At 38.1% G+C, this 25,244-nt stretch overlaps 14 non-coding genes across 14 annotated transcripts; all 14 read left to right on the top strand.

Annotated features, from left to right (window-relative positions):
• The first annotated feature begins 2,145 nt into the window (after nt 1–2,145).
• LOC124861594 lies at nt 2,146–2,286 on the top strand. Its single transcript, XR_007036681.1, has one exon. It is a non-coding gene; the product is annotated as a U4 spliceosomal RNA (small nuclear RNA).
• Nucleotides 2,287–3,432: 1,146 nt separating this feature from the next.
• LOC124861635 lies at nt 3,433–3,573 on the top strand. The gene has a single exon (XR_007036695.1). It is a non-coding gene; the product is annotated as a U4 spliceosomal RNA (small nuclear RNA).
• Nucleotides 3,574–4,143: 570 nt separating this feature from the next.
• LOC124861630 lies at nt 4,144–4,284 on the top strand. Its single transcript, XR_007036694.1, has one exon. It is a non-coding gene; the product is annotated as a U4 spliceosomal RNA (small nuclear RNA).
• Nucleotides 4,285–5,039: 755 nt separating this feature from the next.
• LOC124861625 lies at nt 5,040–5,180 on the top strand. Its single transcript, XR_007036689.1, has one exon. It is a non-coding gene; the product is annotated as a U4 spliceosomal RNA (small nuclear RNA).
• Nucleotides 5,181–7,918: 2,738 nt separating this feature from the next.
• On the top strand, nt 7,919–8,059 carry LOC124861663. Its single transcript, XR_007036708.1, has one exon. It is a non-coding gene; the product is annotated as a U4 spliceosomal RNA (small nuclear RNA).
• Nucleotides 8,060–8,812: 753 nt separating this feature from the next.
• LOC124861620 lies at nt 8,813–8,953 on the top strand. Its single transcript, XR_007036688.1, has one exon. It is a non-coding gene; the product is annotated as a U4 spliceosomal RNA (small nuclear RNA).
• Nucleotides 8,954–11,691: 2,738 nt separating this feature from the next.
• LOC124861646 lies at nt 11,692–11,832 on the top strand. Its single transcript, XR_007036704.1, has one exon. It is a non-coding gene; the product is annotated as a U4 spliceosomal RNA (small nuclear RNA).
• Nucleotides 11,833–12,585: 753 nt separating this feature from the next.
• On the top strand, nt 12,586–12,726 carry LOC124861616. Its single transcript, XR_007036687.1, has one exon. It is a non-coding gene; the product is annotated as a U4 spliceosomal RNA (small nuclear RNA).
• Nucleotides 12,727–15,464: 2,738 nt separating this feature from the next.
• LOC124861659 lies at nt 15,465–15,605 on the top strand. Its single transcript, XR_007036707.1, has one exon. It is a non-coding gene; the product is annotated as a U4 spliceosomal RNA (small nuclear RNA).
• Nucleotides 15,606–16,358: 753 nt separating this feature from the next.
• LOC124861611 lies at nt 16,359–16,499 on the top strand. The gene has a single exon (XR_007036684.1). It is a non-coding gene; the product is annotated as a U4 spliceosomal RNA (small nuclear RNA).
• Nucleotides 16,500–19,237: 2,738 nt separating this feature from the next.
• LOC124861638 lies at nt 19,238–19,378 on the top strand. Its single transcript, XR_007036699.1, has one exon. It is a non-coding gene; the product is annotated as a U4 spliceosomal RNA (small nuclear RNA).
• Nucleotides 19,379–20,131: 753 nt separating this feature from the next.
• LOC124861605 lies at nt 20,132–20,272 on the top strand. Its single transcript, XR_007036683.1, has one exon. It is a non-coding gene; the product is annotated as a U4 spliceosomal RNA (small nuclear RNA).
• A 2,738-nt stretch (nt 20,273–23,010) lies between these two features.
• LOC124861653 lies at nt 23,011–23,151 on the top strand. The gene has a single exon (XR_007036706.1). It is a non-coding gene; the product is annotated as a U4 spliceosomal RNA (small nuclear RNA).
• Nucleotides 23,152–23,905: 754 nt separating this feature from the next.
• LOC124861598 lies at nt 23,906–24,046 on the top strand. The gene has a single exon (XR_007036682.1). It is a non-coding gene; the product is annotated as a U4 spliceosomal RNA (small nuclear RNA).
• Nucleotides 24,047–25,244: the final 1,198 nt, after the last annotated feature.

The raw sequence follows: 25,244 nt of genomic DNA, 5'->3' as shown, positions 1-25,244 counted from the left end.
GGGCTTCTAATATCCACACAGTAAAATTACTGCTTGTGTCGAACAGACAATGTGTAAAGCTCAGTCCATTTCTAAGGGCTTAAGACCGGATTTCAGTACATGTACTGTATGACACATCCAGCTACAGTCAGGATGCGTTTGCCTATCATTGGCATGAATGTCATATTAATTTGGACCATTTAATCATTTATTTTAACTGTTGTGGTGGATTGATAATACTAGAAGGCTGGGCAAAAGTCTGAATTTATTGCTGAATTTTTCTAATCCAGACAGATTAAAAATTATGAATAGAGGCTTAAACATATAACAACGCCCACACTAATATTTAAATAAAAATCTCGATCCGAATTGGCAGAGCTGATTTCAGTTAGGTGGTTTTCAAGCGCTGCTCTGACATTTAAGCAAAGTCCCTTATGTTAGTCGGTTTAACCATTACAAATTCCATCCTCCAAGTCCATGTTGATGTCAAGCTTGCTTCAGTGTGGTAAGTGCCACTGGTATTTCAACTCCTGATCATGGTTCCTGAAGACACCAATCAATTTAAATTAATCCTTCCATTTCTGATAAAAGTGGCAAATTATCCAGCCAGAATTAGGTCAGAAGCTAGTTGATGACCACAAAAGCCTTGTGGTAAAAGTACAATTTGCCAAAGAACATTTAACTAAATATTAGTGGGTGTGTGTATTTATTTGAACCCAAGTGTGTAGTTTTGGCCATGAATGGATTAAAGACATTCACAATAAATTGATGAAAAAGATTTCTAAAATCATTAAAATGTTACAGTTAGTAAAGACTGCATAACCTAAAGAGAAATGGCAAAAGGTTGATATAAGGGTATATGATAGCTGTTTTTTAAAATATTACTACAGGTGAACACTAAAAAAAGCAACACAAATGAAAGGCCTGGGCTGAAATTTTAAATGCTGCATCCAAGTGTTATGTTTTAAAATTGAAAATAAAAGTAGCATATCTGCTTCTGACACTGTGCAAAAACAATGTATATCAATTGCATGAAATCATTAGCCAAACAAAACACTAAAAAAAACAACAAAGGTAAAAAAAAAATAAACAATTCAAATAAAAACAAATTTGAGAAAATATGTTAATTATTCATTCAATTTACGGTTCGGCTTTTTTGTTTTTTCGTCAGTAGTTAGAGTGAGCAGGTCTGCATCACCAAACGGCCTTTCTGGACCAGTTAATAACAGTTGCTTATAAATCACACTGAAGACCCTAATGGACTTATTTACTGAGTTTTGGTGATTGTCTTTTTATTTCAACATTATCCAGTTTTCAGCTCAAACATTTCATCGACTGAGAGCCATTCAAACATCGAGCAAAAACGTGAGAATTTTCTTAATTATCGTGTTAATTTGAGTCAGTCGATGAAAAAAGGCGCCTCTCTGACGCAGGCACAATTAGTGGAAATAGTACTACCTGACCTAGCGTAATTTATTCAATATGGAGTTATTTTATATCAGCTTAAGCTTTGTTGGAGGGTAATAAATAATTTCACACAGGTGCCAGTAAGGAAGCTATGGAGGTGTAAACCAAGTTATATCACTTAACAAACGTGCTTTTACAGTTGTTTATAGGTTAGAAAAAGTTATATCTTATTTTTCGACGTGTCATAGAAAAAGAAGAAAAAAAGTTGTGTTCGGCCTTCTTGAGAAGCCAGACTAGCTTTCCACTTGTCTCTACTGCCATCTGGTGGCGAGGACCTAGCATTGCGTTTTTGACGCGATGAGTGTGTGAGAATTAGTGATCGGGGACCAATGGAAATAACTTGAACTGTCTTTAATCTTTAAAATACAACGCTTAGCCGTTCTTGACAGTTTTATTTCTTTTCAAGCCAAGCATAAGCCGACCACCGTTTCCGTGGTGTTTTAAAGCAAACCCGTGATAACAGTGACGTTGCATAGTTTTGTTAGAACCCAGAATGCATTGCACCAAAGTCGACAGTTTTGGAATAGGTTTAACATAAAACAAATGAAGACAAAAACGTTTTGTCCACTAGATCTCTAAAAGTGTTCATGCTTAGGTCTGAACGTTTCAATAAGCGAGTGCTTCATACGCTGATCATGAAACCGTGAGTTACAATGGTATGTAGCAAAGTGACTAGCCTTCCGCTCACATTTTCAAATCAGCTTTGCGCAGTGGCAGTATCGTAGCCTATGAGGTTTATCCGAGGCGCGATTATTGCTAGTTGAAAACTTTACCCAATACCCCGCCTTGACGACTTGAAATATAGTCGGCAATGGCAATTTTTGACGGTCTCTACGGAGACTGATAATTTTGTTTAAGTAAAAAATTATTGACTTTAAAATGTCACCACATAAACCCGTCTGGACGAACTGAAGGACTTAATCTTCAAACACCGTAAATGTAGCATCTGTGTTACCAGGAAAAAGGTTAAGACTTGAAATATTTTACTCTATATGGAGTGAATCTCTATAAACTAACTGTGTCACTTTCTGAAACTGGCAAAAATTTTTGAACTTTTACACAATATAAAAATATTTGGGATGGACCTGTACTTTACCAACATGTAAGTATCAAAATATGTTGTTTAACCAACTCATTAAACCAAGAAAATAATAAGTGTTTCAATGCCTTGGTTACTGGTAAAAATATGTCCTTTTTAAATATATTTAGAAAACGTTATTATTTCCAAAACAAGGAAGATAACAACAAATAGCTTCTTGTTTTTTCAATGTCATGACTACAACAGAAGATATGTAGCTTTATATATTACACTGAGTGTTGTACAAAACTATCATGATCCAACACCTTGCTATGTAAACCTATCTGCTCTATACATTCAGTGCTGGAGTATATCAAAAACCATTTTTGATACACCTGAAGATTTCCACCAACTGAAGAGGAAGTGTAGTGGCAATGGCCTTTTTTGACAATTGTGAAGAAAGTAGATGGAATACATAGGCTGTTCAATTCTGTGGACTTCATTGTTCTTCATCAAAGTTATATGGAAGAACTTGATAAAATATTGTGTTTTATGAAGTGAACCCGAAATTTGGTTAGTTTGGCTGCTGTCAGTTGAATTTTTGAGGTCTGAATTGCATTCCTCAATCCACAGTAAACAGTACATTTAATCAGTTTCCAACCACACCCATCATAGTCTTAACAAGAAAATTAGCCCCACCCCCCCAGTAATGGTCACAAAGCATGTAGATCTAAACATGTAAAAACCTTTGGTTTATCTTGAATTCATTTTTTTTTTCACTAAATTACAGTATGTATTTCCTTTTCATTTCTGTTTATTTTTGGCGAAGTTCATTATAGGAATTATTATAATGTGATGAGAGTTTATTCAGCAGAGGAGTTGCTAAGTGATGATGAATTAACGCTTACAACCATGAGTTAACATGATAGGGAGTGAATGGCATACTGCTCCGCTTAGCTCATGAAATCAGCTTTGCGCAGTGGCAGTATCGTAGCCTATGAGGTTTATCCGAGGTGCGATTTTTGCTAGTTGAAAACTTTACCCAATACCCCGCCTTGACGACTTGAAATATAGTCGGCAATGGCAATTTTTGACGGTCTCTACGGAGACTGATAATTTTGTTTAAGTAAAAAATTATTGACTTTAAAATGTCACCACATAAACCCGTCTGGACGAACTGAAGGACTTAATCTTCAAACACCGTAAATGTAGCATCTGTGTTACCAGGAAAAAGGTTAAGACGGTGGTGTCAAATCAGTAGTTAGGTACCTGAGCATACTTAGATAAACAAAAAGATTGTTAAAAGGTTAAAATAAAAGTATCGCTGTTACATGTTCTGGGTTAGTAAATGCCTTGAGTAAAGCAGGAAGCACTTTTTCGTGAGGCAACAATTGTCGGAACTCGCTCTGCTCGATACCACCTCTGTCGAGCTTTAAATGATGCACAGGATGTGATGTCATCGCTGTTTAGTACATCTTTTCTGTAACTCGAATGCATTATTGGCTTTTATTGAACTAAAACGTTTTACTTTGATATTCGTTTTAGGAATAGGATTGCACACACTTGCAATTACAGTTCTATAGCTCAACTTGTGTATGTTGAAAACACACCCAATGTTAAACCATAACCGAGAGAGACACATCTCAAATACAAGAGTCCATCGGTCACATTATTGCATCAGCTTTGCGCAGTGGCAGTATCGTAGCCTATGAGGTTTATCCGAGGCGCGATTATTGCTAGTTGAAAACTTTACCCAATACCCCGCCTTGACGACTTGAAATATAGTCGGCAATGGCAATTTTTGACGGTCTCTACGGAGGCTCATTATTTTTGTTTAAATTAAAAATATTTGTAACTGTATGTTTCCCACGCTAAGAATATCAGAACACACATTGATAATTCTGTGTGTATTGATATATAAATCTTACTTCCTAATTAAAGGTTAATAACATTGTGATTGTACAGTAATTATCAGCGGCTTCTCAACTCACCCACAATGTACTTAGATTACCATCAAGATTAATATCTTAAAAGGTAAAAACGTATCAATGTTAGAACCTTCACATGTTTTGGGTTAGTAAATGGCTTGAATGTTTAAAGCAGTGAGAACTTTTTTGTGGAACAATAATTGTTGGAGCTCGCGCTGCTCGAGACCACGTCTGTCGAGCCTTAAATGATGATGCACAGGATGTGACGCCATCACTTTTATTTTTTTGTAACTTGGATGCACTGGCTTTTGCTGAACTGAAAGTGATTTTTGTCTCTTTTATTCTCAGAAGTGACACTATCCACGCTTGTTCTCAAGTATATAAACAAAGCGGTCGGCAACTTTTGGCTACATCCTGAAACGTCACTGTGTTTTACGCTAGTCGTCCTTTATAAACTGTTAGAGGCTATCCTAACATCTCTAGAAGTGAATCTTTGATATTCGTTTTAGGAATAGGATTGCCTACACTTGTAATTACAACTATATAACTCAACCTACTTGTGTACTTTGAAACCACAGTCACTGTAAAACCGTGACCCAGAGGGATACAGCTCAGACCCAAGAATCCCTCTGCGACTGTAGCTTGTTAGCTTTGCGCAGTGGCAGTATCGTAGCCTATGAGGTTTATCCGAGGCGCGATTTTTGCTAGTTGAAAACTTTACCCAATACCCCGCCTTGACGACTTGAAATACAGTCGGCAATGGCAATTTTTGGCGGTCTCTACGGAGGCTGATTAGTCTGTGAAAAGAAAGAGGTAATAATGTACAGAACCACACTGTGACTGTATAACCAGAATTGCCTTTACTGTCTGCATACGTATAGGTCAGAAAATTTGATTTATTGGTTGTACGTTACGTGGCTTCTTACGTTCCTGATTGAAAGTTAATGACATAGTGATTTGTACAGTAATTCCCAACAGCCTCTCAAATCATCCAAATGTATGTCGATTAACATCAAGATTGATATCATAAAAGGTAAAATCTTATCACTGTTAGAACCTTAACACCTTTTGGGTTGGTAAATGCCTGAGTACAGGTTCATCTACATAAAAATTTGAATATTGTGTAAAAGTGCAATATTTTGGCTCAGCTGTTTCAGAAAGTGAAATGGTTATTTATTAGAGATTCATTCCACATAGAGTAAAATAATTCAAGATTTTATTTCTTGTAATTTTAATGATTATGGCTTACAGGTTAAGAAAACCCAAAATGTAGTGTCTCAGAAAATTTGAATATCACATTGGAAAGATCCAAATGTGAGGCTTCTGAAAAGTATGCCCATTTCTATGCACTCAGTACTTGGTTGGACCTCCTCTCGCATGAATTACTGCATCAATGCGTCGTGGCATAGTGGTGATCAGCCTGTGGCACAGCGTAGATGTGATGGAAGACCAGATTGCTTTGAAAGCAGCCTTGTTGGGTCTGGCGTCTCTCATCTTCCTCTTGACAACAGCCCATAGATTTTCTATGGAGGTCAGGTCAGGGGAGTTTGCTGGCCAATCAAGAACAGCAACACCATGGTCATTGCACCATCTTTTAGTACCTTTGGCAGTGTAGGCAGGTGCCAAGTCCTGCTGGAAAATAAAATAAGCATCTCAATAAAGCTTGTCAACAGAGGGAAGCACAAAGTGCTCTAGAATTTCCTGGTAGATGGGTGCAATGCCTGTGGACTTCAGAAAACACAAGGACCAACACCAGCAGATGACATGGCACCACAGACCATCACTGACTGTGGAAACATCACACTGGACTTCAAGTAACACAGATCATTTGTCTCTCCACTCTTCCTCCAGACTCTGGGACCTTGATTTCCAAATGAAATACAGAATTGATTTTCATCTAATAGCAAGAATTTGGACCAAAAACAGTGCAGTTCCTTCTCTCCTTCACCCGTGTAAGACGCTTCTGATGTTGTCTGTGGTTCAGGAGTGGCTTGACACAAGGAATGCAACATTTGTAGCTCATGTCTAGTGTTGGTCTGTGTGTGGTGGCTCTTGGTGCACTGAATCCAGCCTCAGCCCACTCCTTGTGAATGGATTTTGCTCGGCAATCCTCTCAAGGCTGCAGTTATCCCTGTTGTTGGTGCATCTTTTCCTACCACACTTCTTCCTTCCACTCAATTTTCTGTTAATATACTTGGATACAGATCTCTGTTAACAACCAGCTCCTTCAGCAATGACCTTTTGTGGCTAATCCTCTTTGTGAAGGGTGTCGATGACTGACTTCTGGACATCTTTCAAGTCAGCCATGCTAGTGTAGCCTATGACCCAGAGTGAGAGAACGTTTAAAGGCTCAGGAAACCTTTGCAAGCGTTATGAGTTACTTAACTGATTAGGGTTTGACCCCATGAGTTTCCAATAATGAACCTTTTCACTTTATTCTAATTTTCTGAGACACTGAAGTTTGGGTTTTCTTAGCCTGTAAGCCATAACCATCAAATGACAAATAACAAAAGCTTGAAATATTTTACTCTATATGGAGTGAATCTCTATAAACTAACTGTGTCACTTTCTGAAACTGGCAAAAAATTTTGAACTTTTACACAATATAAAAATTTTTGGGATGGACCTGTACTTTACCAACATGTAAGTATCAAAATATGTTGTTTAACCAACTCATTAAACCAAGAAAATAATAAGTGTTTCAATGCCTTGGTTACTGGTAAAAATATGTCCTTTTTAAATATATTTAGAAAACGTTATTATTTCCAAAACAAGGAAGATAACAACAAATAGCTTCTTGTTTTTTCAATGTCATGACTACAACAGAAGATATGTAGCTTTATATATTACACTGAGTGTTGTACAAAACTATCATGATCCAACACCTTGCTATGTAAACCTATCTGCTCTATACATTCAGTGCTGGAGTATATCAAAAACCATTTTTGATACACCTGAAGATTTCCACCAACTGAAGAGGAAGTGTAGTGGCAATGGCCTTTTTTGACAATTGTGAAGAAAGTAGATGGAATACATAGGCTGTTCAATTCTGTGGACTTCATTGTTCTTCATCAAAGTTATATGGAAGAACTTGATAAAATATTGTGTTTTATGAAGTGAACCCGAAATTTGGTTAGTTTGGCTGCTGTCAGTTGAATTTTTGAGGTCTGAATTGCATTTCTCAATCCACAGTAAACAGTACATTTAATCAGTTTCCAACCACACCCATCATAGTCTTAACAAGAAAATTAGCCCCACCCCCCCAGTAATGGTCACAAAGCATGTAGATCTAAACATGTAAAAACCTTTGGTTTATCTTGAATTAATTTTTTTTTCACTAAATTACAGTATGTATTTCCTTTTCATTTCTGTTTATTTTTGGCAACGTTCATTATAGGAATTATTATAATGTGATTAGAGTTTATTCAGCAGAGGAGTTGCTAAGTGATGATGAATTAACGCTTACAACCATGAGTTAACATGATAGGGAGTGAATGGCATACTGCTCCGCTTAGCTCATGAAATCAGCTTTGCGCAGTGGCAGTATCGTAGCCTATGAGGTTTATCCGAGGTGCGATTATTGCTAGTTGAAAACTTTACCCAATACCCCGCCTTGACGACTTGAAATATAGTCGGCAATGGCAATTTTTGACGGTCTCTGCGGAGGCTTATTATTTTTGTTGAAATTAAAAATATTTATAACTGTATGTTTCCCATGCTAAGAATATCAGAACACACATTGATAATTCTGTATGTATTGATATATAAATCTTGCTTCCTAATTAAAGGTTAATAACATTGTGATTGTACAGTAATTATCAGCGGCTTCTCAACTCACCCACAATGTACTTAGATTACCATCAAGATTAATATCTTAAAAGGTAAAAACGTATCAATGTTAGAACCTTCACATGTTTTGGGTTAGTAAATGGCTTGAATGTTTAAAGCAGTGAGAACTTTTTTGTGGAACAATAATTGTTGGAGCTCGCGCTGCTCGAGACCACGTCTGTCGAGCCTTAAATGATGATGCACAGGATGTGACGCCATCACTTTTATTTTTGTAACTTGGATGCACTGGCTTTTGCTGAACTGAAAGTGATTTTTGTCTCTTTTATTCTCAGAAGTGACACTATCCACGCTTGTTCTCAAGTATATAAACAAAGCGGTCGGCAACTTTTGGCTACATCCTGAAACGTCACTGTGTTTTACGCTAGTCGTCCTTTATAAACTGTTAGAGGCTATCCTAACATCTCTAGAAGTGAATCTTTGATATTCGTTTTAGGAATAGGATTGCCTACACTTGTAATTACAACTATATAACTCAACCTACTTGTGTACTTTGAAACCACAGTCACTGTAAAACCGTGACCCAGAGGGATACAGCTCAGACCCAAGAATCCCTCTGCGACTGTAGCTTGTTAGCTTTGCGCAGTGGCAGTATCGTAGCCTATGAGGTTTATCCGAGGCGCGATTTTTGCTAGTTGAAAACTTTACCCAATACCCCGCCTTGACGACTTGAAATACAGTCGGCAATGGCAATTTTTGGCGGTCTCTACGGAGGCTGATTAGTCTGTGAAAAGAAAGAGGTAATAATGTACAGAACCACACTGTGACTGTATAACCAGAATTGCCTTTACTGTCTGCATACGTATAGGTCAGAAAATTTGATTTATTGGTTGTACGTTACGTGGCTTCTTACGTTCCTGATTGAAAGTTAATGACATAGTGATTTGTACAGTAATTCCCAACAGCCTCTCAAATCATCCAAATGTATGTCGATTAACATCAAGATTGATATCATAAAAGGTAAAATCTTATCACTGTTAGAACCTTAACACCTTTTGGGTTGGTAAATGCCTGAGTACAGGTTCATCTACATAAAAATTTGAATATTGTGTAAAAGTGCAATATTTTGGCTCAGCTGTTTCAGAAAGTGAAATGGTTATTTATTAGAGATTCATTCCACATAGAGTAAAATAATTCAAGATTTTATTTCTTGTAATTTTAATGATTATGGCTTACAGGTTAAGAAAACCCAAAATGTAGTGTCTCAGAAAATTTGAATATCACATTGGAAAGATCCAAATGTGAGGCTTCTGAAAAGTATGCCCATTTCTATGCACTCAGTACTTGGTTGGACCTCCTCTCGCATGAATTACTGCATCAATGCGTCGTGGCATAGTGGTGATCAGCCTGTGGCACAGCGTAGATGTGATGGAAGACCAGATTGCTTTGAAAGCAGCCTTGTTGGGTCTGGCGTCTCTCATCTTCCTCTTGACAACAGCCCATAGATTTTCTATGGAGGTCAGGTCAGGGGAGTTTGCTGGCCAATCAAGAACAGCAACACCATGGTCATTGCACCATCTTTTAGTACCTTTGGCAGTGTAGGCAGGTGCCAAGTCCTGCTGGAAAATAAAATAAGCATCTCAATAAAGCTTGTCAACAGAGGGAAGCACAAAGTGCTCTAGAATTTCCTGGTAGATGGGTGCAATGCCTGTGGACTTCAGAAAACACAAGGACCAACACCAGCAGATGACATGGCACCACAGACCATCACTGACTGTGGAAACATCACACTGGACTTCAAGTAACACAGATCATTTGTCTCTCCACTCTTCCTCCAGACTCTGGGACCTTGATTTCCAAATGAAATACAGAATTGATTTTCATCTAATAGCAAGAATTTGGACCAAAAACAGTGCAGTTCCTTCTCTCCTTCACCCGTGTAAGACGCTTCTGATGTTGTCTGTGGTTCAGGAGTGGCTTGACACAAGGAATGCAACATTTGTAGCTCATGTCTAGTGTTGGTCTGTGTGTGGTGGCTCTTGGTGCACTGAATCCAGCCTCAGCCCACTCCTTGTGAATGGATTTTGCTCGGCAATCCTCTCAAGGCTGCAGTTATCCCTGTTGTTGGTGCATCTTTTCCTACCACACTTCTTCCTTCCACTCAATTTTCTGTTAATATACTTGGATACAGATCTCTGTTAACAACCAGCTCCTTCAGCAATGACCTTTTGTGGCTAATCCTCTTTGTGAAGGGTGTCGATGACTGACTTCTGGACATCTTTCAAGTCAGCCATGCTAGTGTAGCCTATGACCCAGAGTGAGAGAACGTTTAAAGGCTCAGGAAACCTTTGCAAGCGTTATGAGTTACTTAACTGATTAGGGTTTGACCCCATGAGTTTCCAATAATGAACCTTTTCACTTTATTCTAATTTTCTGAGACACTGAAGTTTGGGTTTTCTTAGCCTGTAAGCCATAACCATCAAATGACAAATAACAAAAGCTTGAAATATTTTACTCTATATGGAGTGAATCTCTATAAACTAACTGTGTCACTTTCTGAAACTGGCAAAAATTTTTGAACTTTTACACAATATAAAAATTTTTGGGATGGACCTGTACTTTACCAACATGTAAGTATCAAAATATGTTGTTTAACCAACTCATTAAACCAAGAAAATAATAAGTGTTTCAATGCCTCGGTTACTGGTAAAAATATGTCCTTTTTAAATATATTTAGAAAACGTTATTATTTCCAAAACAAGGAAGATAACAACACATAGCTTCTTGTTTTTTCAATGTCATGACTACAACAGAAGATATGTAGCTTTATATATTACACTGAGTGTTGTACAAAACTATCATGATCCAACACCTTGCTATGTAAACCTATCTGCTCTATACATTCAGTGCTGGAGTATATCAAAAACCATTTTTGATACACCTGAAGATTTCCACCAACTGAAGAGGAAGTGTAGTGGCAATGGCCTTTTTTGACAATTGTGAAGAAAGTAGATGGAATACATAGGCTGTTCAATTCTGTGGACTTCATTGTTCTTCATCAAAGTTATATGGAAGAACTTGATAAAATATTGTGTTTTATGAAGTGAACCCGAAATTTGGTTAGTTTGGCTGCTGTCAGTTGAATTTTTGAGGTCTGAATTGCATTTCTCAATCCACAGTAAACAGTACATTTAATCAGTTTCCAACCACACCCATCATAGTCTTAACAAGAAAATTAGCCCCACCCCCCCAGTAATGGTCACAAAGCATGTAGATCTAAACATGTAAAAACCTTTGGTTTATCTTGAATTAATTTTTTTTTCACTAAATTACAGTATGTATTTCCTTTTCATTTCTGTTTATTTTTGGCAACGTTCATTATAGGAATTATTATAATGTGATTAGAGTTTATTCAGCAGAGGAGTTGCTAAGTGATGATGAATTAACGCTTACAACCATGAGTTAACATGATAGGGAGTGAATGGCATACTGCTCCGCTTAGCTCATGAAATCAGCTTTGCGCAGTGGCAGTATCGTAGCCTATGAGGTTTATCCGAGGCGCGATTATTGCTAGTTGAAAACTTTACCCAATACCCCGCCTTGACGACTTGAAATATAGTCGGCAATGGCAATTTTTGACGGTCTCTGCGGAGGCTTATTATTTTTGTTGAAATTAAAAATATTTGTAACTGTATGTTTCCCACGCTAAGAATATCAGAACACACATTGATAATTCTGTATGTATTGATATATAAATCTTGCTTCCTAATTAAAGGTTAATAACATTGTGATTGTACAGTAATTATCAGCGGCTTCTCAACTCACCCACAATGTACTTAGATTACCATCAAGATTAATATCTTAAAAGGTAAAAACGTATCAATGTTAGAACCTTCACATGTTTTGGGTTAGTAAATGGCTTGAATGTTTAAAGCAGTGAGAACTTTTTTGTGGAACAATAATTGTTGGAGCTCGCGCTGCTCGAGACCACGTCTGTCGAGCCTTAAATGATGATGCACAGGATGTGACGCCATCACTTTTATTTTTGTAACTTGGATGCACTGGCTTTTGCTGAACTGAAAGTGATTTTTGTCTCTTTTATTCTCAGAAGTGACACTATCCACGCTTGTTCTCAAGTATATAAACAAAGCGGTCGGCAACTTTTGGCTACATCCTGAAACGTCACTGTGTTTTACGCTAGTCGTCCTTTATAAACTGTTAGAGGCTATCCTAACATCTCTAGAAGTGAATCTTTGATATTCGTTTTAGGAATAGGATTGCCTACACTTGTAATTACAACTATATAACTCAACCTACTTGTTTACTTTGAAACCACAGTCACTGTAAAACCGTGACCCAGAGGGATACAGCTCAGACCCAAGAATCCCTCTGCGACTGTAGCTTGTTAGCTTTGCGCAGTGGCAGTATCGTAGCCTATGAGGTTTATCCGAGGCGCGATTTTTGCTAGTTGAAAACTTTACCCAATACCCCGCCTTGACGACTTGAAATACAGTCGGCAATGGCAATTTTTGGCGGTCTCTACGGAGGCTGATTAGTCTGTGAAAAGAAAGAGGTAATAATGTACAGAACCACACTGTGACTGTATAACCAGAATTGCCTTTACTGTCTGCATACGTATAGGTCAGAAAATTTGATTTATTGGTTGTACGTTACGTGGCTTCTTACGTTCCTGATTGAAAGTTAATGACATAGTGATTTGTACAGTAATTCCCAACAGCCTCTCAAATCATCCAAATGTATGTCGATTAACATCAAGATTGATATCATAAAAGGTAAAATCTTATCACTGTTAGAACCTTAACACCTTTTGGGTTGGTAAATGCCTGAGTACAGGTTCATCTACATAAAAATTTGAATATTGTGTAAAAGTGCAATATTTTGGCTCAGCTGTTTCAGAAAGTGAAATGGTTATTTATTAGAGATTCATTCCACATAGAGTAAAATAATTCAAGATTTTATTTCTTGTAATTTTAATGATTATGGCTTACAGGTTAAGAAAACCCAAAATGTAGTGTCTCAGAAAATTTGAATATCACATTGGAAAGATCCAAATGTGAGGCTTCTGAAAAGTATGCCCATTTCTATGCACTCAGTACTTGGTTGGACCTCCTCTCGCATGAATTACTGCATCAATGCGTCGTGGCATAGTGGTGATCAGCCTGTGGCACAGCGTAGATGTGATGGAAGACCAGATTGCTTTGAAAGCAGCCTTGTTGGGTCTGGCGTCTCTCATCTTCCTCTTGACAACAGCCCATAGATTTTCTATGGAGGTCAGGTCAGGGGAGTTTGCTGGCCAATCAAGAACAGCAACACCATGGTCATTGCACCATCTTTTAGTACCTTTGGCAGTGTAGGCAGGTGCCAAGTCCTGCTGGAAAATAAAATAAGCATCTCAATAAAGCTTGTCAACAGAGGGAAGCACAAAGTGCTCTAGAATTTCCTGGTAGATGGGTGCAATGCCTGTGGACTTCAGAAAACACAAGGACCAACACCAGCAGATGACATGGCACCACAGACCATCACTGACTGTGGAAACATCACACTGGACTTCAAGTAACACAGATCATTTGTCTCTCCACTCTTCCTCCAGACTCTGGGACCTTGATTTCCAAATGAAATACAGAATTGATTTTCATCTAATAGCAAGAATTTGGACCAAAAACAGTGCAGTTCCTTCTCTCCTTCACCCGTGTAAGACGCTTCTGATGTTGTCTGTGGTTCAGGAGTGGCTTGACACAAGGAATGCAACATTTGTAGCTCATGTCTAGTGTTGGTCTGTGTGTGGTGGCTCTTGGTGCACTGAATCCAGCCTCAGCCCACTCCTTGTGAATGGATTTTGCTCGGCAATCCTCTCAAGGCTGCAGTTATCCCTGTTGTTGGTGCATCTTTTCCTACCACACTTCTTCCTTCCACTCAATTTTCTGTTAATATACTTGGATACAGATCTCTGTTAACAACCAGCTCCTTCAGCAATGACCTTTTGTGGCTAATCCTCTTTGTGAAGGGTGTCGATGACTGACTTCTGGACATCTTTCAAGTCAGCCATGCTAGTGTAGCCTATGACCCAGAGTGAGAGAACGTTTAAAGGCTCAGGAAACCTTTGCAAGCGTTATGAGTTACTTAACTGATTAGGGTTTGACCCCATGAGTTTCCAATAATGAACCTTTTCACTTTATTCTAATTTTCTGAGACACTGAAGTTTGGGTTTTCTTAGCCTGTAAGCCATAACCATCAAATGACAAATAACAAAAGCTTGAAATATTTTACTCTATATGGAGTGAATCTCTATAAACTAACTGTGTCACTTTCTGAAACTGGCAAAAATTTTTGAACTTTTACACAATATAAAAATTTTTGGGATGGACCTGTACTTTACCAACATGTAAGTATCAAAATATGTTGTTTAACCAACTCATTAAACCAAGAAAATAATAAGTGTTTCAATGCCTTGGTTACTGGTAAAAATATGTCCTTTTTAAATATATTTAGAAAACGTTATTATTTCCAAAACAAGGAAGATAACAACAAATAGCTTCTTGTTTTTTCAATGTCATGACTACAACAGAAGATATGTAGCTTTATATATTACACTGAGTGTTGTACAAAACTATCATGATCCAACACCTTGCTATGTAAACCTATCTGCTCTATACATTCAGTGCTGGAGTATATCAAAAACCATTTTTGATACACCTGAAGATTTCCACCAACTGAAGAGGAAGTGTAGTGGCAATGGCCTTTTTTGACAATTGTGAAGAAAGTAGATGGAATACATAGGCTGTTCAATTCTGTGGACTTCATTGTTCTTCATCAAAGTTATATGGAAGAACTTGATAAAATATTGTGTTTTATGAAGTGAACCCGAAATTTGGTTAGTTTGGCTGCTGTCAGTTGAATTTTTGAGGTCTGAATTGCATTCCTCAATCCACAGTAAACAGTACATTTAATCAGTTTCCAACCACACCCATCATAGTCTTAACAAGAAAATTAGCCCCACCCCCCCAGTAATGGTCACAAAGCATGTAGATCTAAACATGTAAAAACCTTTGGTTTATCTTGAATTAATTTTTTTTTCACTAAATTACAGTATGTATTTCCTTTTCATTTCTGTTTATTTTTGGCAACGTTCATTATAGGAATTATTATAATGTGATTAGAGTTTATTCAGCAGAGGAGTTGCTAAGTGATGATGAATTAACGCTTACAACCATGAGTTAACATGATAGGGAGTGAATGGCATACTGCTCCGCTTAGCTCATGAAATCAGCTTTGCGCAGTGGCAGTATCGTAGCCTATGAGGTTTATCCGAGGTGCGATTATTGCTAGTTGAAAACTTTACCCAATACCCCGCCTTGACGACTTGAAATATAGTCGGCAATGGCAATTTTTGACGGTCTCTGCGGAGGCTTATTATTTTTGTTGAAATTAAAAATATTTATAACTGTATGTTTCCCACGCTAAGAATATCAGAACACACATTGATAATTCTGTATGTATTGATATATAAATCTTGCTTCCTAATTAAAGGTTAATAACATTGTGATTGTACAGTAATTATCAGCGGCTTCTCAACTCACCCACAATGTACTTAGATTACCATCAAGATTAATATCTTAAAAGGTAAAAACGTATCAATGTTAGAACCTTCACATGTTTTGGGTTAGTAAATGGCTTGAATGTTTAAAGCAGTGAGAACTTTTTTGTGGAACAATAATTGTTGGAGCTCGCGCTGCTCGAGACCACGTCTGTCGAGCCTTAAATGATGATGCACAGGATGTGACGCCATCACTTTTATTTTTGTAACTTGGATGCACTGGCTTTTGCTGAACTGAAAGTGATTTTTGTCTCTTTTATTCTCAGAAGTGACACTATCCACGCTTGTTCTCAAGTATATAAACAAAGCGGTCGGCAACTTTTGGCTACATCCTGAAACGTCACTGTGTTTTACGCTAGTCGTCCTTTATAAACTGTTAGAGGCTATCCTAACATCTCTAGAAGTGAATCTTTGATATTCGTTTTAGGAATAGGATTGCCTACACTTGTAATTACAACTATATAACTCAACCTACTTGTTTACTTTGAAACCACAGTCACTGTAAAACCGTGACCCAGAGGGATACAGCTCAGACCCAAGAATCCCTCTGCGACTGTAGCTTGTTAGCTTTGCGCAGTGGCAGTATCGTAGCCTATGAGGTTTATCCGAGGCGCGATTTTTGCTAGTTGAAAACTTTACCCAATACCCCGCCTTGACGACTTGAAATACAGTCGGCAATGGCAATTTTTGGCGGTCTCTACGGAGGCTGATTAGTCTGTGAAAAGAAAGAGGTAATAATGTACAGAACCACACTGTGACTGTATAACCAGAATTGCCTTTACTGTCTGCATACGTATAGGTCAGAAAATTTGATTTATTGGTTGTACGTTACGTGGCTTCTTACGTTCCTGATTGAAAGTTAATGACATAGTGATTTGTACAGTAATTCCCAACAGCCTCTCAAATCATCCAAATGTATGTCGATTAACATCAAGATTGATATCATAAAAGGTAAAATCTTATCACTGTTAGAACCTTAACACCTTTTGGGTTGGTAAATGCCTGAGTACAGGTTCATCTACATAAAAATTTGAATATTGTGTAAAAGTGCAATATTTTGGCTCAGCTGTTTCAGAAAGTGAAATGGTTATTTATTAGAGATTCATTCCACATAGAGTAAAATAATTCAAGATTTTATTTCTTGTAATTTTAATGATTATGGCTTACAGGTTAAGAAAACCCAAAATGTAGTGTCTCAGAAAATTTGAATATCACATTGGAAAGATCCAAATGTGAGGCTTCTGAAAAGTATGCCCATTTCTATGCACTCAGTACTTGGTTGGACCTCCTCTCGCATGAATTACTGCATCAATGCGTCGTGGCATAGTGGTGATCAGCCTGTGGCACAGCGTAGATGTGATGGAAGACCAGATTGCTTTGAAAGCAGCCTTGTTGGGTCTGGCGTCTCTCATCTTCCTCTTGACAACAGCCCATAGATTTTCTATGGAGGTCAGGTCAGGGGAGTTTGCTGGCCAATCAAGAACAGCAACACCATGGTCATTGCACCATCTTTTAGTACCTTTGGCAGTGTAGGCAGGTGCCAAGTCCTGCTGGAAAATAAAATAAGCATCTCAATAAAGCTTGTCAACAGAGGGAAGCACAAAGTGCTCTAGAATTTCCTGGTAGATGGGTGCAATGCCTGTGGACTTCAGAAAACACAAGGACCAACACCAGCAGATGACATGGCACCACAGACCATCACTGACTGTGGAAACATCACACTGGACTTCAAGTAACACAGATCATTTGTCTCTCCACTCTTCCTCCAGACTCTGGGACCTTGATTTCCAAATGAAATACAGAATTGATTTTCATCTAATAGCAAGAATTTGGACCAAAAACAGTGCAGTTCCTTCTCTCCTTCACCCGTGTAAGACGCTTCTGATGTTGTCTGTGGTTCAGGAGTGGCTTGACACAAGGAATGCAACATTTGTAGCTCATGTCTAGTGTTGGTCTGTGTGTGGTGGCTCTTGGTGCACTGAATCCAGCCTCAGCCCACTCCTTGTGAATGGATTTTGCTCGGCAATCCTCTCAAGGCTGCAGTTATCCCTGTTGTTGGTGCATCTTTTCCTACCACACTTCTTCCTTCCACTCAATTTTCTGTTAATATACTTGGATACAGATCTCTGTTAACAACCAGCTCCTTCAGCAATGACCTTTTGTGGCTAATCCTCTTTGTGAAGGGTGTCGATGACTGACTTCTGGACATCTTTCAAGTCAGCCATGCTAGTGTAGCCTATGACCCAGAGTGAGAGAACGTTTAAAGGCTCAGGAAACCTTTGCAAGCGTTATGAGTTACTTAACTGATTAGGGTTTGACCCCATGAGTTTCCAATAATGAACCTTTTCACTTTATTCTAATTTTCTGAGACACTGAAGTTTGGGTTTTCTTAGCCTGTAAGCCATAACCATCAAATGACAAATAACAAAAGCTTGAAATATTTTACTCTATATGGAGTGAATCTCTATAAACTAACTGTGTCACTTTCTGAAACTGGCAAAAATTTTTGAACTTTTACACAATATAAAAATTTTTGGGATGGACCTGTACTTTACCAACATGTAAGTATCAAAATATGTTGTTTAACCAACTCATTAAACCAAGAAAATAATAAGTGTTTCAATGCCTCGGTTACTGGTAAAAATATGTCCTTTTTAAATATATTTAGAAAACGTTATTATTTCCAAAACAAGGAAGATAACAACACATAGCTTCTTGTTTTTTCAATGTCATGACTACAACAGAAGATATGTAGCTTTATATATTACACTGAGTGTTGTACAAAACTATCATGATCCAACACCTTGCTATGTAAACCTATCTGCTCTATACATTCAGTGCTGGAGTATATCAAAAACCATTTTTGATACACCTGAAGATTTCCACCAACTGAAGAGGAAGTGTAGTGGCAATGGCCTTTTTTGACAATTGTGAAGAAAGTAGATGGAATACATAGGCTGTTCAATTCTGTGGACTTCATTGTTCTTCATCAAAGTTATATGGAAGAACTTGATAAAATATTGTGTTTTATGAAGTGAACCCGAAATTTGGTTAGTTTGGCTGCTGTCAGTTGAATTTTTGAGGTCTGAATTGCATTTCTCAATCCACAGTAAACAGTACATTTAATCAGTTTCCAACCACACCCATCATAGTCTTAACAAGAAAATTAGCCCCACCCCCCCAGTAATGGTCACAAAGCATGTAGATCTAAACATGTAAAAACCTTTGGTTTATCTTGAATTAATTTTTTTTTCACTAAATTACAGTATGTATTTCCTTTTCATTTCTGTTTATTTTTGGCAACGTTCATTATAGGAATTATTATAATGTGATTAGAGTTTATTCAGCAGAGGAGTTGCTAAGTGATGATGAATTAACGCTTACAACCATGAGTTAACATGATAGGGAGTGAATGGCATACTGCTCCGCTTAGCTCATGAAATCAGCTTTGCGCAGTGGCAGTATCGTAGCCTATGAGGTTTATCCGAGGCGCGATTATTGCTAGTTGAAAACTTTACCCAATACCCCGCCTTGACGACTTGAAATATAGTCGGCAATGGCAATTTTTGACGGTCTCTGCGGAGGCTTATTATTTTTGTTGAAATTAAAAATATTTGTAACTGTATGTTTCCCACGCTAAGAATATCAGAACACACATTGATAATTCTGTATGTATTGATATATAAATCTTGCTTCCTAATTAAAGGTTAATAACATTGTGATTGTACAGTAATTATCAGCGGCTTCTCAACTCACCCACAATGTACTTAGATTACCATCAAGATTAATATCTTAAAAGGTAAAAACGTATCAATGTTAGAACCTTCACATGTTTTGGGTTAGTAAATGGCTTGAATGTTTAAAGCAGTGAGAACTTTTTTGTGGAACAATAATTGTTGGAGCTCGCGCTGCTCGAGACCACGTCTGTCGAGCCTTAAATGATGATGCACAGGATGTGACGCCATCACTTTTATTTTTGTAACTTGGATGCACTGGCTTTTGCTGAACTGAAAGTGATTTTTGTCTCTTTTATTCTCAGAAGTGACACTATCCACGCTTGTTCTCAAGTATATAAACAAAGCGGTCGGCAACTTTTGGCTACATCCTGAAACGTCACTGTGTTTTACGCTAGTCGTCCTTTATAAACTGTTAGAGGCTATCCTAACATCTCTAGAAGTGAATCTTTGATATTCGTTTTAGGAATAGGATTGCCTACACTTGTAATTACAACTATATAACTCAACCTACTTGTTTACTTTGAAACCACAGTCACTGTAAAACCGTGACCCAGAGGGATACAGCTCAGACCCAAGAATCCCTCTGCGACTGTAGCTTGTTAGCTTTGCGCAGTGGCAGTATCGTAGCCTATGAGGTTTATCCGAGGCGCGATTTTTGCTAGTTGAAAACTTTACCCAATACCCCGCCTTGACGACTTGAAATACAGTCGGCAATGGCAATTTTTGGCGGTCTCTACGGAGGCTGATTAGTCTGTGAAAAGAAAGAGGTAATAATGTACAGAACCACACTGTGACTGTATAACCAGAATTGCCTTTACTGTCTGCATACGTATAGGTCAGAAAATTTGATTTATTGGTTGTACGTTACGTGGCTTCTTACGTTCCTGATTGAAAGTTAATGACATAGTGATTTGTACAGTAATTCCCAACAGCCTCTCAAATCATCCAAATGTATGTCGATTAACATCAAGATTGATATCATAAAAGGTAAAATCTTATCACTGTTAGAACCTTAACACCTTTTGGGTTGGTAAATGCCTGAGTACAGGTTCATCTACATAAAAATTTGAATATTGTGTAAAAGTGCAATATTTTGGCTCAGCTGTTTCAGAAAGTGAAATGGTTATTTATTAGAGATTCATTCCACATAGAGTAAAATAATTCAAGATTTTATTTCTTGTAATTTTAATGATTATGGCTTACAGGTTAAGAAAACCCAAAATGTAGTGTCTCAGAAAATTTGAATATCACATTGGAAAGATCCAAATGTGAGGCTTCTGAAAAGTATGCCCATTTCTATGCACTCAGTACTTGGTTGGACCTCCTCTCGCATGAATTACTGCATCAATGCGTCGTGGCATAGTGGTGATCAGCCTGTGGCACAGCGTAGATGTGATGGAAGACCAGATTGCTTTGAAAGCAGCCTTGTTGGGTCTGGCGTCTCTCATCTTCCTCTTGACAACAGCCCATAGATTTTCTATGGAGGTCAGGTCAGGGGAGTTTGCTGGCCAATCAAGAACAGCAACACCATGGTCATTGCACCATCTTTTAGTACCTTTGGCAGTGTAGGCAGGTGCCAAGTCCTGCTGGAAAATAAAATAAGCATCTCAATAAAGCTTGTCAACAGAGGGAAGCACAAAGTGCTCTAGAATTTCCTGGTAGATGGGTGCAATGCCTGTGGACTTCAGAAAACACAAGGACCAACACCAGCAGATGACATGGCACCACAGACCATCACTGACTGTGGAAACATCACACTGGACTTCAAGTAACACAGATCATTTGTCTCTCCACTCTTCCTCCAGACTCTGGGACCTTGATTTCCAAATGAAATACAGAATTGATTTTCATCTAATAGCAAGAATTTGGACCAAAAACAGTGCAGTTCCTTCTCTCCTTCACCCGTGTAAGACGCTTCTGATGTTGTCTGTGGTTCAGGAGTGGCTTGACACAAGGAATGCAACATTTGTAGCTCATGTCTAGTGTTGGTCTGTGTGTGGTGGCTCTTGGTGCACTGAATCCAGCCTCAGCCCACTCCTTGTGAATGGATTTTGCTCGGCAATCCTCTCAAGGCTGCAGTTATCCCTGTTGTTGGTGCATCTTTTCCTACCACACTTCTTCCTTCCACTCAATTTTCTGTTAATATACTTGGATACAGATCTCTGTTAACAACCAGCTCCTTCAGCAATGACCTTTTGTGGCTAATCCTCTTTGTGAAGGGTGTCGATGACTGACTTCTGGACATCTTTCAAGTCAGCCATGCTAGTGTAGCCTATGACCCAGAGTGAGAGAACGTTTAAAGGCTCAGGAAACCTTTGCAAGCGTTATGAGTTACTTAACTGATTAGGGTTTGACCCCATGAGTTTCCAATAATGAACCTTTTCACTTTATTCTAATTTTCTGAGACACTGAAGTTTGGGTTTTCTTAGCCTGTAAGCCATAACCATCAAATGACAAATAACAAAAGCTTGAAATATTTTACTCTATATGGAGTGAATCTCTATAAACTAACTGTGTCACTTTCTGAAACTGGCAAAAATTTTTGAACTTTTACACAATATAAAAATTTTTGGGATGGACCTGTACTTTACCAACATGTAAGTATCAAAATATGTTGTTTAACCAACTCATTAAACCAAGAAAATAATAAGTGTTTCAATGCCTCGGTTACTGGTAAAAATATGTCCTTTTTAAATATATTTAGAAAACGTTATTATTTCCAAAACAAGGAAGATAACAACACATAGCTTCTTGTTTTTTCAATGTCATGACTACAACAGAAGATATGTAGCTTTATATATTACACTGAGTGTTGTACAAAACTATCATGATCCAACACCTTGCTATGTAAACCTATCTGCTCTATACATTCAGTGCTGGAGTATATCAAAAACCATTTTTGATACACCTGAAGATTTCCACCAACTGAAGAGGAAGTGTAGTGGCAATGGCCTTTTTTGACAATTGTGAAGAAAGTAGATGGAATACATAGGCTGTTCAATTCTGTGGACTTCATTGTTCTTCATCAAAGTTATATGGAAGAACTTGATAAAATATTGTGTTTTATGAAGTGAACCCGAAATTTGGTTAGTTTGGCTGCTGTCAGTTGAATTTTTGAGGTCTGAATTGCATTCCTCAATCCACAGTAAACAGTACATTTAATCAGTTTCCAACCACACCCATCATAGTCTTAACAAGAAAATTAGCCCCACCCCCCCAGTAATGGTCACAAAGCAGGTAGATCTAAACATGTAAAAACCTTTGGTTTATCTTGAATTAATTTTTTTTTCACTAAATTACAGTATGTATTTCCTTTTCATTTCTGTTTATTTTTGGCAACGTTCATTATAGGAATTATTATAATGTGATTAGAGTTTATTCAGCAGAGGAGTTGCTAAGTGATGATGAATTAACGCTTACAACCATGAGTTAACATGATAGGGAGTGAATGGCATACTGCTCCGCTTAGCTCATGAAATCAGCTTTGCGCAGTGGCAGTATCGTAGCCTATGAGGTTTATCCGAGGTGCGATTATTGCTAGTTGAAAACTTTACCCAATACCCCGCCTTGACGACTTGAAATATAGTCGGCAATGGCAATTTTTGACGGTCTCTGCGGAGGCTTATTATTTTTGTTGAAATTAAAAATATTTATAACTGTATGTTTCCCACGCTAAGAATATCAGAACACACATTGATAATTCTGTATGTATTGATATATAAATCTTGCTTCCTAATTAAAGGTTAATAACATTGTGATTGTACAGTAATTATCAGCAGCTTCTCAACTCACCCACAATGTACTTAGATTACCATCAAGATTAATATCTTAAAAGGTAAAAACGTATCAATGTTAGAACCTTCACATGTTTTGGGTTAGTAAATGGCTTGAATGTTTAAAGCAGTGAGAACTTTTTTGTGGAACAATAATTGTTGGAGCTCGCGCTGCTCGAGACCACGTCTGTCGAGCCTTAAATGATGATGCACAGGATGTGACGCCATCACTTTTTTTTTTTGTAACTTGGATGCACTGGCTTTTGCTGAACTGAAAGTGATTTTTGTCTCTTTTATTCTCAGAAGTGACACTATCCACGCTTGTTCTCAAGTATATAAACAAAGCGGTCGGCAACTTTTGGCTACATCCTGAAACGTCACTGTGTTTTACGCTAGTCGTCCTTTATAAACTGTTAGAGGCTATCCTAACATCTCTAGAAGTGAATCTTTGATATTCGTTTTAGGAATAGGATTGCCTACACTTGTAATTACAACTATATAACTCAACCTACTTGTTTACTTTGAAACCACAGTCACTGTAAAACCGTGACCCAGAGGGATACAGCTCAGACCCAAGAATCCCTCTGCGACTGTAGCTTGTTAGCTTTGCGCAGTGGCAGTATCGTAGCCTATGAGGTTTATCCGAGGCGCGATTTTTGCTAGTTGAAAACTTTACCCAATACCCCGCCTTGACGACTTGAAATACAGTCGGCAATGGCAATTTTTGGCGGTCTCTACGGAGGCTGATTAGTCTGTGAAAAGAAAGAGGTAATAATGTACAGAACCACACTGTGACTATATAACCAGAATTGCCTTTACTGTCTGCATACGTATAGGTCAGAAAATTTGATTTATTGGTTGTACGTTACGTGGCTTCTTACGTTCCTGATTGAAAGTTAATGACATAGTGATTTGTACAGTAATTCCCAACAGCCTCTCAAATCATCCAAATGTATGTCGATTAACATCAAGATTGATATAATAAAAGGTAAAATCTTATCACTGTTAGAACCTTAACACCTTTTGGGTTGGTAAATGCCTGAGTACAGGTTCATCTACATAAAAATTTGAATATTGTGTAAAAGTGCAATATTTTGGCTCAGCTGTTTCAGAAAGTGAAATGGTTATTTATTAGAGATTCATTCCACATAGAGTAAAATAATTCAAGATTTTATTTCTTGTAATTTTAATGATTATGGCTTACAGGTTAAGAAAACCCAAAATGTAGTGTCTCAGAAAATTTGAATATCACATTAGAAAGATCCAAATGTGAGGCTTCTGAAAAGTATGCCCATTTCTATGCACTCAGTACTTGGTTGGGCCTCCTCTCGCATGAATTACTGCATCAATGCGTCGTGGCATAGTGGTGATCAGCCTGTGGCACAGCGTAGGTGTGATGGAAGACCAGATTGCTTTGAAAGCAGCCTTGTTGGGTCTGGCGTCTCTCATCTTCCTCTTGACAACAGCCCATAGATTTTCTATGGAGGTCAGGTCAGGGGAGTTTGCTGGCCAATCAAGAACAGCAACACCATGGTCATTGCACCATCTTTTAGTACCTTTGGCAGTGTAGGCAGGTGCCAAGTCCTGCTGGAAAATAAAATAAGCATCTCAATAAAGCTTGTCAACAGAGGGAAGCACAAAGTGCTCTAGAATTTCCTGGTAGATGGGTGCAATGCCTGTGGACTTCAGAAAACACAAGGACCAACACCAGCAGATGACATGGCACCACAGACCATCACTGACTGTGGAAACATCACACTGGACTTCAAGTAACACAGATCATTTGTCTCTCCACTCTTCCTCCAGACTCTGGGACCTTGATTTCCAAATGAAATACAGAATTGATTTTCATCTAATAGCAAGAATTTGGACCAAAAACAGTGCAGTTCCTTCTCTCCTTCACCCGTGTAAGACGCTTCTGATGTTGTCTGTGGTTCAGGA

Source organism: Girardinichthys multiradiatus, chromosome 2 (assembly GCF_021462225.1).
Source record: "Girardinichthys multiradiatus isolate DD_20200921_A chromosome 2, DD_fGirMul_XY1, whole genome shotgun sequence".
Taxonomy (NCBI): Eukaryota; Metazoa; Chordata; class Actinopteri; order Cyprinodontiformes; family Goodeidae; genus Girardinichthys; species Girardinichthys multiradiatus.
This window is presented reverse-complemented; position numbering and strand designations above follow the sequence as displayed.